Source organism: Protopterus annectens, chromosome 10.part0, assembly GCF_019279795.1.
Source record: "Protopterus annectens isolate FY-2018-M chromosome 10.part0, PAN1.0, whole genome shotgun sequence".
Lineage (NCBI taxonomy): Eukaryota > Metazoa > Chordata > Ceratodontiformes > Protopteridae > Protopterus > Protopterus annectens.
In genome coordinates this window covers 794,440,016-794,455,845 of record NC_056744.1, presented here as the reverse complement: position 1 = coordinate 794,455,845, position 15,830 = coordinate 794,440,016, and the positions used below count along the sequence as shown (strand labels likewise).

The 15,830-nt window shown below is 45.2% G+C and overlaps 1 protein-coding gene across 4 annotated transcripts in view; it reads right to left on the bottom strand.

Moving 5' to 3' along the window:
• AGL (amylo-alpha-1, 6-glucosidase, 4-alpha-glucanotransferase) overlaps positions 1 to 15,830 on the bottom strand; it is a 1,248,201-nt gene that overhangs the window by 4,530 nt on the left and 1,227,841 nt on the right. The window lies entirely within an intron of this gene.

Sequence of the window (15,830 nt, the reverse complement as noted above, 5' to 3'; positions counted from 1 at the left end):
GGTTTGCAGAGCTAAAAGAACTGCTGTCATCTCCTTTACATTGATATTTTGGTTTTCATGGGAGGTATCCACTGAGCTTGGACTCTGTAAGAGTGCAAGGTGGCTCCCCAACCTGAGTCTGAGGCATCTGTATGCAATATTTGTGTGGGTTGAGGGAGCTGCAGTGGTAGGCCCGGATTTAGTTGTACTTGTTGGATCCACCAAATGATTTCCTTCTTTAAACAGAGAAGGGGAATAATTTGTTCCAAGTGATTCTGGTGTTGTGACCAGATATTTTTGAGGTACTATTGCAGTTTTTGCATATGCATTCCGGCCAACAGTAGCATGGGAATGGTTGCTGCCATCAATCCCAGGAGTCGAAGGAATTGCCTTGCAGTGACTGTCTGGGAGAACAAGACTTCCTGAAGTGGGAAGCTAGGGATAGAACCTTGTCCTGTGAGAGAAAAGCTTTCATGCGATCTGTATTGATTCTGCAACCTAGGAATATCTTGTCTTTGTCTGGGATCAAGGAGGACTTCTTGAGGTTTGGGGTGAACCCTAGACTTTGTAGAAGGAACATAGTGAAGTGTAGATGTCTTGAGAGAATCTTTGGACTGTGCTAGGATAAGGATGTCATCCAGATATGGGTAAACCTGGATTCCTTGGATCCTGCAGAAAGCAATGGCTGGAGCTAGGCACTTTGTAAACACTCTTGGGGCAGTGGATAAACCAAAGGGCAAGGCTGTAAATTGGAAGTGCGAGGATGGGCTAGAGAAATGCAGGAAATGTCTGTGTGAGACCCTGATGGGAATGTGCAGGTAAGCATCTTTCAGGTCCAAGGTGACCATGAAAGCCTTTGAGGGTATGAGGGGCAACAGAGTGGGAAGTGGCAGCATTTTGAAGGAAGGTACCTGCAGGTAAAGGTTTAGGAAGAAGAGATCCAAAATGGGTCTCCAGGGACCGTCCTTTCAAGAGACTAGGAACAGACAGGAGTAGAATCCCTTTCCTTCTTGTCCTGTGGGAACAGGCTCTATTGTGCCTTGTTGTTGCAGGTCTGACAGAATTTGTGGAAGTAGATGGCATTGGATTTTTGGGGGAAATGGAATGCCTTTCCAGGGGGGACTTTGTTTCCAGGATAGAAAGTATCCTTTTTGAATAATGGTTAATACCCATTAGTCTGTGGTGATTTTCTGCCAGAAGGGGAGACAGTGGGTAAAGCGAGCTGAGAGGGATAGATGAGCAAGGCAGTCACGCATTATTGGGACCTCCCCTGTCCTGAAAGGGCTGTCTAGGTTGTGGAGGTGGGCCAGTGGGCCTGGATGAGGAATGTCTTCTAGTTCCTCTTCTGGGTTTGGAGGAGGAGGCAGCAGAATGTGGGTTATGCCTAACAAAGGTAGTCTTAGCCGGGTAGGTCTTATAAAATTTGGGTATAGGGGATACCAGGAGATGTTTAATATCCTGTAACTCTTCTTTTTTCTTGCAGATTCTTAAATAGGTCTGCAGATTGCTTTCCAAAGAGGAAGTTGTGATCCAGAGGAGCATCCCAGATTTTGGACTTGAAGTCCTCTGGCAGATTTTGTAGTCTAAGCCAAGAAGATCTCCTAAGAACAGATGCTGATGCTGCGGAGTGAGCAGAAGCTTCTACAGCATTGTAGCTGAATCTTATAGAGTGTCTAGCCACTTGCAGTGCTAAGGATAATTTGGAGAAGATATCCATTTTAATGGGACTGTCAGGAATTGAAGCCAACATAGAGGTGGCTTGGGACACTAAGTCTAGGGTGTACTTGGTCATGTGTGTTTGACAGTTAATGGCTCTAAAGGCCAAGGTGGAGGAAGTGTACACCTTCTTGCCTATCCTATTCATGGATTTGATATCTTTATCCATGGGCAATAGGGAGGCAGAAGGTAGCAACCTAGACTGTTTATCAAAGGCAGTGGCAATCACTGCTGGGTCTGCTAAAGGTGGCTTTATGAGGAATTTTTGTTCCTCTGGCACATTGTAGAAGCGGTCTGGGCACTTAAGTGGAAGGGGTTGTGAGTTAGTAGTTTTAGAGGCTGCAGTAAAAGCATCTAAGTATGCAGGAAGAACAGGGGGGACAGCTGAAGGGGAGGGGGACTCCACTTGCAGCAGTTCAAAGTATCTTTTTTGGGTTTCTGTCATTTGGGAAGTATCCCATTTGAAGCAGTCTTTCATTTTGGTGATGGTTTCACCAAAGTAATGTCTTCAGGTGGAGAGTCCCCTTCCACAGAATCCTCATCAGGAAAGTAATATTCTTTGGGGGAAGCAATCTGGGATGCATAATAGATGGATACATCCGAGGACGAGTAGGTAGATTCATGTTCTTCTTCTTCTTCCTCAGGGAGGGGAGCCATAGAAATAGAAAAAGCAGAGTTAGGCTGAGGGCTCAGCAGAGGCAATGTAGTTGTGGGTGAGGTAGAAGGCCTAAGGGCCATAAAGGCCTGCATAAGAGAGGAGGTGAAAGCCTCCCTGTCTGGAGGGGTTTCAGAAATAGGTGAAGTATGTTTAGTTTTCTGCTTCTTTTTGGTTGGAGTCAGTCTAAACCTGGGTTTGCCAGCGGCTGTATCCGAGGTCTGTATCCCGGTCAAAGGAACCTCCAAATCTGGTTCCCCCTCGACATCAACAGGCGTCGGTGTCTGAGAAAGAGCTGCGTGGACGTGCTGGACATCAGCTGTGCAGCGGCCTCCGCCAGGGAGGTCGATGGAGCCGACGGATTCACCAAATGCATAAATCCTATATCGGTAGTTGGCGGGGTGCCCGGGTACGAAGCGGCAGGTGATGAAGGCCTAGGCATCTTGGCTTTCTTACGTGGGGGTTCTTGGGTGGCCTCCGAAGCAGGATCCATCCTGAGAGCCAGCCGTCTGATGCACTTGTTTTCTAAATAAAGGTTTAAAGCTTCCAGACAGCTATGTAAAGTCTTAGGCACAAAAGATTTACAAATAGGGCAGGCGTTATGGTCGTGTTCCCGGTCTAAGCAGAACACACATTTGCATGGGTGTCCTTATGGGAATTTGGTGCCCGCATTGGCACTTTCTCTTTTTACCTGACATCAGCTGAAAGCTACAACAACCAGCAATGTGTAAGATCAGTAAAATATAAGAAATGCAAGAAAATCCAATGGGTTACTTATCTATAGTCGATCTGACGTCTGGAGAGCGATCGTACGATGCAAAGTCGTCTACGGCTGAAAGGTTCTGAGGATTGTGCGTGTGGACATCACACATAGGGTCCCTGGTTTATGGCCCTACGTGTGACGTCCCATGCAGCTGTAACAGCCAAGCTGAAGCTTTTGTATAGGAGCCGACGTAAAGGCAGGAAATCCTACACCAAGAATACTGCAACACAGGAATAGAAGGACTTATATTTTTATTTTTATGGTGTATTTAATGTATATTTTTTGATGTACTTGTCTCCTGGTTTATTGTTCGCATTTACGCATTTCCTGAGTTTTGCTTTTTTAGCAAGTTCCTTTCTTTTTTTCTCTTTATTGGTTTATTAGCCTTGCTGTGTCATGTTTACCGGCTGCTTTAAGTGGCTGCCGTATCATTTTTGCTGCACGCTTAGATCTTTATTTTTCCGACAATAAGTCACCAGTGCTGTAAACTCAAATATTCATTTGCATTGGGCCTTAACATGGTTGCTGAGTTGATGTTCTCCTTAGAGTATACATAAACACATATACATATACATTTTCTTTTTCCTATCCACTCATCAAGATTTCTCTTGAAGAGGGCTAGTGAAGTGCTCTGTTTGACATGTATGGGAAGTCTATTCCATAGCATGGGCAGTCTCTGGGTTATGCATCTGTCCCTCAAGCTTGTTCTGTTGATTGTGGTAATGAGGTTGAGGTCTGTGGACTGTGTGGTGTGGAGGGATTGGAATTTCTTTAGATGTAGCATTTCTAACAGAGCTGGGTCAGACATGGATTTGTAAATCATGCAGAGATCGCCTCTAAGTAGGCGATATGAGACAGAGAATAGTTGTAGAGTTTTTTTAGTCTGTTCATAAGCAAGTGTTTAAGGCCTATGATCTTGTTTGTGAGGTGCTTTTGTGGCCTCTCCAGTTGTTGTAGGTGTCTAGTCAGGTACATGAAAAATGAGGCATTGTACTTGATTGGCCTAATGAAAGAAGAGTAGAGGGAGACAATGACCTCTTTCTTCCTGGATGCAAAACCCTTAGTAATGACATGTGCCACAAAGAAGGACTTTCTGACCACAGTGGCAATGTGGTGATCAAAAGAGAGGTTTGCTGTCAACCTGTGTTCCCAGACCTCTTATAACTCCTCCTGTGTTCAGTGGACTACCATCCATGTCGTAATTCATGGGAACCAGGTTTTTCCCAAAGGGGATGACACTTTTTTTGGCACTGAGCTTAAGGCCATGGTTCTGACACCAGTCGTTGGTCTCAGTGAGGCCCTTCAGTAAGATGTCAACATCACATCACTTGGGGAGTTAATAATAGCTCCCAACTTGCAATCGTCTGTGAACTTTGTCAGCCAGACTCCCTTTGTGTTGGCCTGGACTTCAGAGAAGTAGATACCAAACAGGAGAGGACCCAGGACCAAACCCTGTGGGACTCCACTCGTAACAGGTCAGCAGTCTGACTTGGAGTCAGCTACTTTCACACTGTGAGTTCTATGAGCCACTTTGCAACCCACCTAGTGATATAGGGGTTGAAGCCTAGCTTAGTGAGTTTTTTCTATGATTCCTGAGTGGGGAATGGCATCAAAGTTCTTGGCCAGATCAAGGTAGGCTGTAGGAACAACCTTGTCTTCATCCACAGCTCTGGTGATTGACTCAAAGAAGTCGACCAGGTTGAGCAGGCATGATCTATCCTTCACAAAACCAAACTGTGTGGGATCCAGAGTTTGGAGATTCCCTATATCCTTGTTTATTAGGTCCATGATGATGAGTTCCATAGCTTTGCATATCAGGCTCATCAGGCTAATGGGGCGATAGTTCCCAGGGTCTGTAGTTGCTCCTCCTTTGTGGAGAGGGATGACTGTGGCAGTGTGTCATTCGGTAAGGACAAAGCCAGAGGTGAGACTGTGACTGAAGAGGGCACACAGGTGAGGTGCCAGTTCACTCTGTAGTTCATGTAGAACACAGCCAGGGATAGTCAGGTCCCATAGAAGCTGTATTCTTGGCCTTGGATAGTCCTGTTTTAACCTGTGCAGCAGTAATACTGGGTGCCTGGCAATCTACTGGTACTGTGATTGGTCCTTTGGTGGGGAAGAGAGGGGTAAAGTTGGCACTGAATCTGTTGGCCAGTATATTGGCAATATCTGTTGGCTCGGTATAGGAGGTACCATTGTGCAGTAGCTCAGAGCAAATCTGGGTATTGCTGTAGAGATTCTTTACACAACTATAGAAGCCTTGTGGTTGTCTTTACTATCTGCTGCAATTCTGTTTTCATAGCTAGCTTTAGAGGATTTGATCAGGGATCTCAAAGTTTTGTTGAGGGTGATAAGGGAGTTTTTCCAGCTTTGGGATTTCACCTTATTCCACATCAGTTTCCTCCTTCTGTTGTAGAGTTTGCTTATGGTAGGGGACCACCAGATTGGCTTCCTTTTTATGGAGGAGAGCATCTTGGTTTTATTGGGTATGGCAAGATCCATGCATTTGTGTATGTGTTAGTACAGTGCATTAGTGTATGATTTGGTGGTCATGCAACTATTCTCCATTTCCATGGGTGCTGTGAAGTTAGCCACCTCTTGTTTTTATGAGCCCAAAGTTAGCTTTGGAGAAGTTTTTCATGGTGGGTGGGTGGGAGGGATGTGGATTTCCAAGGTGATTAGTTTGTGGTCGGATCTAACAAGGGAGGAGTTGACTATTACTGTAGAACAATGGTCGCCCATGTTAATAATGACCAGGTCAAGGATGTTTCTACCTCTAGTGGGGGTAAGAACGAGCTGGTCCAGGGCATTGGAATTAATAAATTCCAGGAAACATTGGGCAATTGCAATGGTACATGAGTAGTTTTCCTAGTTAATGGAAGGGTATTTGAAGTCGCCCAGTGTGAGAGTGTTAGGGTGGACCCTAACATTCTCTAGGGTGCTTAGGAACATGGAATGCGAGTCTTGGGACATAGTTGGGGACCTATGGCAGGTGATGACCTGAATCGCTCTCTTACCCAATGTTAGTTGCACCTGAAGTATCTCTGATGCGTTATGCTGGGCTACCAGTCTGGAGGTGTGCGCATCTTTTATGAATATTGAGACACCATCACCTTTGGAGCTTTGGTCCAAGTTCTGGTGCCGAAAGGTGTGAAATGAGTGTGCTTTCTGCTGCCTTGAACCAGGCCTCTGTTACAGCACAAATGTCGATGTTCTCCATTTTAAGGAGTGCTTTGATTGAGTGCATTTTGAGATTTAGACTTCTAGCGTTGAGCGGCATGACCCTCAGATTGCATTTGTTTGTAGCTGTTACAGTGGTAATTTGGTCTTTGAAACACTGCCTAAAAAAGGCACTACAGGGGTGGCAAGAGCCTTGGCCAGTATCCAGAAGCCCAGGGGTGACAGATGCAGGCCATCTCTGCCAAAGCATCCAGGTCTGTCAAACATATCATCCCAGGCAGACAGATACTGGATCCCCTTAGAATGATACCAAAAACTTAGCCAATTGTTGAAATCAATAATTTTCTGCTGGTACGGTGGTATCATTCTGGGTGATGGTAGGAGAGCGTTATACCCACCTGGGCTACATAAACAGAGAGCTCCTCCATGTCTCTTTTCATATAGTCCAGGGAGGTACGTCTCGGGTCATTCACACCCACATGTACAATGACAGAGTCATATTTGTACCGGTTGTTGAGAGACCTGAGTGCGTGCATTATGTTGTGGATCCTGGCACCAGACAGGCAGATGACTGTTACTTTCTCCTTATTCAACCTAGTGAGTGGGACATCAGTGTGCCTCACTAGCGAGTCACCTATGACTAGTGTGTTGGGCATGCTGTTTTGCCTTAAGGGTTTTGGTCGAGTGACACATTGTTTAGGAGAGTTATGTGTCTCGTGATTAGTGCTGTGCTGTGGTGGTCGAGTGCGTTTCTGCCTTGGAGGTCTCTGCTGTTTGGGTAGATTTTTATTGACAGCCTCACAAAGGTGGGTGTGTGGTTTGTGTTTTTATGTGAAGGTAGTGCTGGTGTGTGTTCTGGAGGGCTATGTGTTCCAAGTGGTGTGGTGCTAGTGTTGACCTTCTCCCTCTTGGCCGGCTAATCCGGTCTTGGGTGGAGAGTGCGTGGATTTCAATTTGGATATACAAGTGCATCTCTCACAAGTCTGAGTGTTGGGAGGTAAGAGGAGAGGGTTGTCAGTGTACATAAGGCAGTTGCTACTTTGCTGCAGGATGCCCAAGTTCACCAGATTAAAAGGAGAAAGCACAGGGAACTGATCTTTAGACATGCCTGGAGGGGCTGGCATTAATAATAAGACCTGGAGCGGTTTCCTTGTAGAACGTTTAGTGCTGGTAGCACTTGTGTGCTACAATAAATGCTACAAGATATCTGGTAACGTGCTAGACTAATAAGCTAGTAAAAGTGTAGGAGAGGAGAGAAAGTACACTTGTGTACACTTACCATAAATGTAGATGTTAGAGTGTATTCACTGTTGCAGTCATTACATTTGGGTAATCTGCTTGCAGGTTGCCCTCAGTCGGCCTGACTAACAAAGTCTTGGGTCCTGCGGTTGCTGTCCCTTCTTCCATGACGTCAAGTCATCAGGGGTATAAAACATGCAGCCGACACCATTACATCAGTTTTTCTTGCCCCAAATGTCAGGTGCCCCCTAATGGGAAGCAATAAAACATAAAAGCACAAAAATATACCTCCAACAAAAAAGCAAATACACCAAAAAGGCTTTTCAGCATAGTAAAGGAAAATAGAGGTACAGCCAAAAGAAGTTAGGGGGCTGGAGGGAGGGTAACCAGAACTGCAACAGTGAATACACTCGAACATCTACATTTATGGTAAGTGTACACAACTGTACTATGTTCTTCGTGTTTCACTGTTGCAGTCATTACATTTGGGTAGATTCCCAAAGCTATGGTTGGGAGGAGGAGTTTAGATAGCATTAGGACCAGCTATATAGCCCTGCAAGACTGCAGTGGCAAAGCCAGCTTTGGATTTAGAGAAAATTGGAAAATGATAATGCTTGGCGAAAGTATGTACAGAACTCCAGGTAGCAGCTTCTAGGATGCCCCTGGTAGGGATGCTTCTGAGAAAGGCTGTAGAGGTAGATGCAGCCCTGGTGGAGTGATGTCTGATCCCCTGAGGGATAGGTTTTCCATGGTGCTTTTAGCAGAAATGAATGCAATGGCTTATCCATTTAGAAATGGTTTGCTTGAAATAGCCTTCCCCTCTGCACCTGCAGCATCTGCTACCAGCAATTGTTCAGATTTCCTTTGAGGCTTAGTCCTGTCCAAGTAGAATCTAAGTTGTCTGTGCACATCTAAGGAATGCAGTAGCCATTCCCCTTTATTCTGTGGATTGGGAAAGAAGGTTGACAAATGAATGGACAAGTGCCACACTGGATACCACCTTGGACATGAAGGATGGATTGGTTCTGTGTGAAACCCTGTCCGCATGAAAGATGATGAAAGCCTCTACTGCCATAAGGGCCTGTAATTAAGATACTCTTCTAGCTGAAGTGATTGCTAAAAGGAAATCTGTTTTCCAAGAAATACATTTTAAGTCTGCAGTAGCAGCTGGCTCGAAAGGAGATAGAGTGAGTTGAGTTTCTCCAAGACAAAGTTAAGGTCCCAGGCTGGGGTTGGAGCTCTCCTGGGTGGTCTCAGCTTGTTGGCCCCTCTGAGGAACTGCTTGAGCAGTGGATGAGAGAAGAGGGGAGGTTCTGTGTTACGATGAGCTGAAATGGCTGAGGCATGGATTTTAATGGAGGAAAAAGGCAGGCCCTTGTGAAGCATCTAAGTTAAGTATTGTAAACTCTGAGGTAAATTGGGCACTGCTGTGCTCATCCCTTGACAGTGGTTTCAGGCACAGAATCTTTTCCATTTTTCAGCATAAGATTTTCTAGTACTAGGCCTCCTTGCCTCTAAAATGATATCCATCACAGGTTTGCTGAGGGATGGTAAAGGAGAGATTAAGTAATTAGGCAGACTGCAAGGTTCGGTGTTTGTAGCTGAGGGTGTAGAATCTTGTTCTCCTGCTAAGACAGCAGGGAAGGAGCCTGAGGCAGGTGCCATGGAAATAACCATGACAGACTGTGCAGGAGGGGGTACCAGTGTTGGCGCGGCCAGTCTGGAGCAATCAAAATCATCCTTGGTTTGTCCTGTTTGACTTTTAGTAGTACTTTGGAGAGCAGAGGCAGAGGGGGGAAGGCATAGACTGATATGTTTTTCCAGCTGAAGGACAGAGCATCCACTTTCCAGGCTTGTTTGTGGGGAGTCCTTGTGCAAAATGTGCCCAATTGGTAGTTCTGGGGAGAGGGAAACAGGTCTATATCTGGGATCCCCCATTTGCTTGTCAACATTTTGAAAATCCTTGGTTCCAGTTTCCACTCGTGTGGGTCCATGAGGTTTCTGCTGAGTCCGTCTGCCAGTGTATTTAATTTTCCTGGCAGGAACTGAGCTTGTAGGTGCACTTGGTAGCTCAAGGCTGTGTTCCACAATGCCATAGCTAGTCTGCAGAGGGGGTAAGAATGTGTACCCCCTACTTGTTTATGTACCACATAACAGTGGTGTTGTCCGTCTTTACCATTAGTTGTCCTGGAAGAATGTGGTCCTTGAAGGCTGTCAGAGCATTCTGTACAGCTAACATTTCTTTTTGATTGATATGCAGGTGCATTTGACTTGGGTTTTATTTGCACTGAATGCACTTCCCTGCCAGGTGAGCCCCCCATGCATAGTCTGATGCATCTCCTGTTAGGGTTTGGTTGGCAGGGGGTGGTGTGAAAGGTAGTCCCTTGTTTTGGTGGCAGGCCTCTGCCCACCAAACGAACTCTAGGCGTAGGCAAGGTATGATTGGAATCATTGTTTCTAGGTTTTGAGAATGCTGACACCATAGACTTTTTAGACACCAGTGTAGTTTCCTCATATGCAGTCTTGCATATGGAATTAGAAGAATGCAGGAGGCCATGAACCCCAAGGCTTGCAGTATTTGTCTTGCAGATAGCAGGGTTTTTGTGGACACTTGTTTGAAGTAAGTTGTCAAACAAATTTGCTTTTCTGGCGTGAGGTAAGCCATCTGGGAAGTTGTATTCAAGCTTGCTCCCAGGAATATAATTTGTTGACAGGGTACCAGTTGTGATTTATTTTCGTTTATGGTGTAGCCTGGACAAATTGGAACCCTTTTTACAAAAGCCAAATGATTCAAAATTATGTCCTGGCTTTCTGCCTGAATTAGACAATCGGCCAAGTACGGGTATATTTGAATATTTCTTTGCCTGCAAAATGGAATAACTGGAGCTAGGCACTTTGGGAATACCCTGGGCACAGTAGATAAGCCAAAGGGCAGTGCACAGAACTGATAGTGTGTGAAGCCTGCTCTGAAGCATAAGTATCTTCTGCAAGACTCCCTGATTGGGATGTGCAGGTATGCTTCTTTTAAAACTAGTGTTGCCAACCAGGCATCTTTGCCTAGCATAGGAAGTAATTGGTGAAGAGTCAGCATCTTGAATTTTGGAATAGACAGGTCCAGGATAAGACACCATGAATTGTCTTTCCTGGGTACCAGGAAAAGTCTCAAGTAGAAACCTTGTCCCTTTTCCTCTTCTTGTACCAGCTGAATAGCCCCCATGCTTAAGAGAGAAAGTACTTGTTTTTGTGCCTCTGTCCACTGATTTCGGGTGGGTAGGTCTGGCCATCCACTTGGTGTTGGCAACGTGTGGAAGTGAAATCTGTATCCCTGGGACACTATAATTTAAAACCCATTTGTCCTGGGTAATGAGTTCTCAATTCTTTGCATGAAGAGCAATCATTCCCCCTAAAGGTGCAGTCAGACAGTAAGTGCTTGGAAATTTTAAAAGGAAGTCATTGAGACAGTTTACCATAGGGGGGGATCTTATTATTCCCAAACTTGGAAGTGGAGGGCCCCCACTGCTTAGTTCTGTGAGTCCCCCGGGACTGAAACCTGTTTTTTTGCTGTGTCTGGGTTTGGTTTGAGAAGACCTGGAAGTGGCTGGAAAGGACCAAATTTTAGCGGGCCAGTGCCTACTAAATCTAGGAGGCTGAACTTGTAAAACATCTTTAACCGTTTGCATAGATTTAGCTTTATCTTCCATCTTTTTAAGAACTTCCTCAGCCTTGTTGCCAAACAGGCAGTCCTGATTTAAAGGAGCATCCAACAATTTAGCTTTAACATGATCAGGCAAAGATTGCTCCTTAAGCCAAGCATGCCTTCTGAGCACAGACCCAGTAACTGCAGCCCTACAAGAGGCCTCTAATGAATCAAAACCACATTGCAAAAGTATGTTTTCCAACTTGTTCGGCAGAATGCATTAAATCCTGTAATTCTTTATTTTCCACACAGTCAGGAATCAACATAATTTTCTGTTTAAGCAGTCCAATAACATGTTGCTGATATTTTAACACAGGAAACTGACAGTTTAAAGCCCTAAAGGCCAAGGTTGCAGAAGTGTAAACCTTCTTACCCCATCTATCCAGCACCCTGGAGTATCTATCAGAAGGGGTAGGATTTTTAGCAGTAAAAGCCTTAATGCCCTTGGGCCCCTGTGAAACCGTCTCTGGAGCTGCAGTAGGATTTTTGAAAAGGAACTTGTGGAACTCAGGGGCCCTGTAGTATCTGTCAGGTTTTCTGGGAGCAGGAGGCAGGGAATCAGGGGCCAAACTACATTCCGAGAAAGCATCATCAACAATGTCCAGTACAGGAGGAATAGCTAAAGGCCTATGCTGAGGTAGGAGAAGGAAATCCCTAAGCCTCTTTTTTAAATCACAGTAATCCTAGCTTTCCCAGTGGAAATGCTCGCTTAGAGAATGTAAGGTTTCCTCAAACAAAAAATCCTCAGGAGTTGAAGCAGAGGGAAGAGAGTCCTCTGCATCAGAATCCTCATAAGTAGGTAAGGGCAAATCCAGATCATCAGAAGAGTCAGAAAAAACAGAATCCTGATCAGAAGATTCATAATCAACCTCAGTCCTAGGCCTCTTAGAAGGGGGGGGGGGTTGGCTACCCCTGATTAGAGTTTTTAAATCTTCAGCCATTCTTATCATTTGTTTTTTAGGCATAGAGCATGTGGCCTGGGCATTGGTTTTTTAGACATGGATCGAGAATTAGGCCTGAGTAATGAAGGAGGCGTCGATTTTAATATGCAAGTCCATAGGCCTGAATACACCCTCAGAAGCCGGTGCCTGCACAGCGGCTCCGGACCCATCCAAGGTAGAGACATCCGCGGGTTCCATAGTTGAAGCATCTCGCAGCATACCGGACTCCGAAGGGGTCTCAGTAGAGGCCTACGAATCAGAAGTAGCGGGTATCAGGGGCTGCGAAAGCACCTCACTGAGTACCGGCGACTGGCTTAGGAGAAGCGTCATCTGCAGTTTTGGACCTTGGCGACCTGTCTCTGTCTTTATCTTGTTTTTTCGGAATCCTGGTAGTCGGATGGCTAACCGACGACATTTATGGTTAATTAAACTGAGAATCAAAATATTTAGAGGCAAAAATATACCAACGACGGATAGTGCTCTGATTAAATAAAGCACAAAACCAAAAGCAAGGTACGTCGTAGTCAGGGCCTAGGTAAGGAATACAGTACGAATTAAAATCTTTATGAGGTATTTGCTTTCCACAAGTAATGCAATTATTAACTTTTACTGACATCGGTAAGGAGCAAGAAAAAGTTCCCCCAACGGGGTACTTAGCTTTAGTTGAAGACTTCGGTTCTGAAACTCGAAAATGAAAATTTCAGGAGTCGGCCGACCGGCACTTGCAAACTGCTTCTGCTTCGGGCACTGCACGGCAAGAAAGACTGATGTAATGGCATCGGCTGCATGTTTTATACCCTTGATGACCTGACGTCATGGAAGAAGGGACAGCAACCGACGCAGGACCCAAGACTTTGTTAATCAGGCCATCTGAGGGCAGCCTGGAAGCAGATTACCCAAATGTAATGACTGCAACAGTGAAACACGATGAACATCTAGCAGATCTAAGGGGAAAATTGAAGCGCAGGCTTTTTGGGACTGCTCAGAAGCTTAATAATCCATATAACAAACTTACTGTTTCTTGGAGTTGTATAGAAAGCACATGGTTAGGGCCAGTTAGCCACCATTTGTGTTTCATTCTTTGACTGTAAAAGGAAAAACTCCAAGTTGTGGAAGGATTTGAAAAGCAGCATTTTTATTTAAGGAAAGCACAAGGTCAAGGTTTATAGCAGATGATGTGCCAGCTACACCTGCTCTGACAGTATTTTGGACTTTCTCCACCAACTTCTTTTTTGGAAACAGGAATCAACCTGAGATTAACACAGATTCTGATTGGCAGTTTGGGAACCTATATGCTTCTGGTGAGAGAAGTAGCACAACAACATTGATTTCTGGCCATTTCTGACTGGGTGGCATGTGTAAGACGTCTTCAATTGGTCTGCATGTCCCTTTGGTGTGAATCTCTTCAGTTTAAAAATTTTTTTTTGCTCCCCAGGACCCTGTCTTTCATCCAACAGGCCCATTCATTCTGGGGGTAAGAGAGGTAAATACTGCCAGCCTGGATGAGCACTATAAGGTCCATTCATTCCTGCTCAGGAATTCTAATCAGTTCTCTGTTCCATCTCAAGGGATGGATGATATGGAGCATGCCAGTTTACTGGACCCAAGGCAGGACCTCCTTTCCCATTGGTGGCTCCACTGAGCACACTACTGCAGTATCCCAAATGGAAGCATGCCTTTGCATGGTGAATTACCCTCATCTTCCAGGTGCTAAGCTCATCTGGCTCAATCTCCACTGAGTAACACCTCGTGTTCCTGATAGGTGTCATCCTTTCAATGAGCCAAGCTGCTCCCTGATCCGCCACGTGGGACAGAATTACTAATCACTAGACAGTCCGCAACCTGCTTGTGAGGAACCAGGTTGGCATTATTACTGTTCTGCTTCTGATGAGAGAAGGAGCAAAAGTACAGAGATTCCTAGCTATATGAAGTTGCAGTGATATCAGCACTACTAGTACCAAGTAGTACACAACTAAAATACTGCTGAATTCAGTGCTTACATTCAGTCCTTGCAATAATTTACCAAGTTTAGCAGTTAATAACTAATCATAGGTTCATAGGTTCATACTAGGCTATCTGCCCTAGGGCATTTATAAGCCTAGCCAGAATGTGTTTGGCTTTCGCCACCCATTTTAAATTTATTTTGCTATGCCCTTTTTTGAGGTTAGTATACTGTGCCTCTGTCTAACAGTGACACAGAAGTGATACCCGGGGTAAACCTACGATCTCCCATCCACTCATCAAGATTCCTCTTGAAGAGAGTCAATGAGGGACTCTGCTTAACCTGTACTGGGATTTTATTCCAGAGTGAAGGGAGCCTCTGGGTTATGAATCTGTCCCTCCAGCATGTCCTATTTATTTCAGTGCTGAGGTTCAAGTCTCTCGAGCGCGTAGCTCGATGGGATTTGGATTTTCTGAGGTACAGCATGTCCATTAATTCCGGGTTGGACATGGCTTTATACATCACACACAGAACGCCTCTGAACAGGCGGTATGCCACTGAGTAGAGCTGGAGTTTCTTTAACCGGGCAGCATATGGCATCTGTTTGAGCCCTTTGATCCTCTTGGTGAGGTACTTTTGGGGTCTTTCCAGTTGCTGCAGGTGTCTGGTAAGGTACATCCCAAAAGGGGCACTGTACTCAATTATGGGCCTGATGAGGGATCAGTAAAGAGGCACAATGACCTCCCCTGATCTAGATATGAATCCCTTCATGATTAGGTGGGCTATATAAAATGTTTTTCTAACCATCATTACTTTCCACCATATGAGCTGGAATGGCGGCATACCTGAATAAAGTCTTGACTATGGCCCAGCGGTCAGACTAATACAAGTTTTATTAATGGTTCAGGCACTTGACAGTACTGGCAGAGGCGGAGGAGGATAGGAAGAGGATAGGCATGCCTATCCGGAGAACAGGAAGCATGCTTGGCAGATCTCTTGTTGTACCCTGGTTCCTGGTGGAGGCTGTGGTTATGAGAAGATCAATGGACTAGGGGTGTGTGTGTATTTGTAAGATGGGATGAGCAGGTGTGACTGCTCTATGGACCTGCGATGGTCACAACTTTGAGCTACACCTTGCAACTCATCCAGCTTACTACTGTACACCATCAGCATGCTGGGAAAGAGAAAGGACTATGTATAAATGTGCCACAAGCCACAGCATGAAGGCTCTTTGCCTAGCTTGCCAGTCTGCATGCCTGGCTGGCTTGACCCCCTTCAGAGCCTGCATAAGGAGTCAGAGGCCAGTGTGTGCAAAGTTTTCACAGGATTGAGATCCTCCAGGTGCAGATAACAAAAGAAACTTAATAAAGGAAGGGACATGTGGAGGGCAGGAATATAAGAAGATAGCATGGAAGAGCTTGAAGTCAGCAATAGTGATAAGCCCAAAAAAATAAACATTTTTCATTGCTTACTGGCTCATGTTAATGAGATTACAGTCGGCTTTGTCCCCCTCTTTTGCCTATCTGCTTGGATTAGAGACTCAATGGCAGTGCAGCAATTGGCTCATGCTTACTGACAATCCCCTACTCTTAAGCTGTAGTACTACAACTTATGTGAGGTGTAAATACTAACTCACTTTTGAGACTAGCCTCTAATGCACCACATATGGCAGTAAGAAGGTTATCACCACATTATAGTCACCCTTCAATAGACCCACC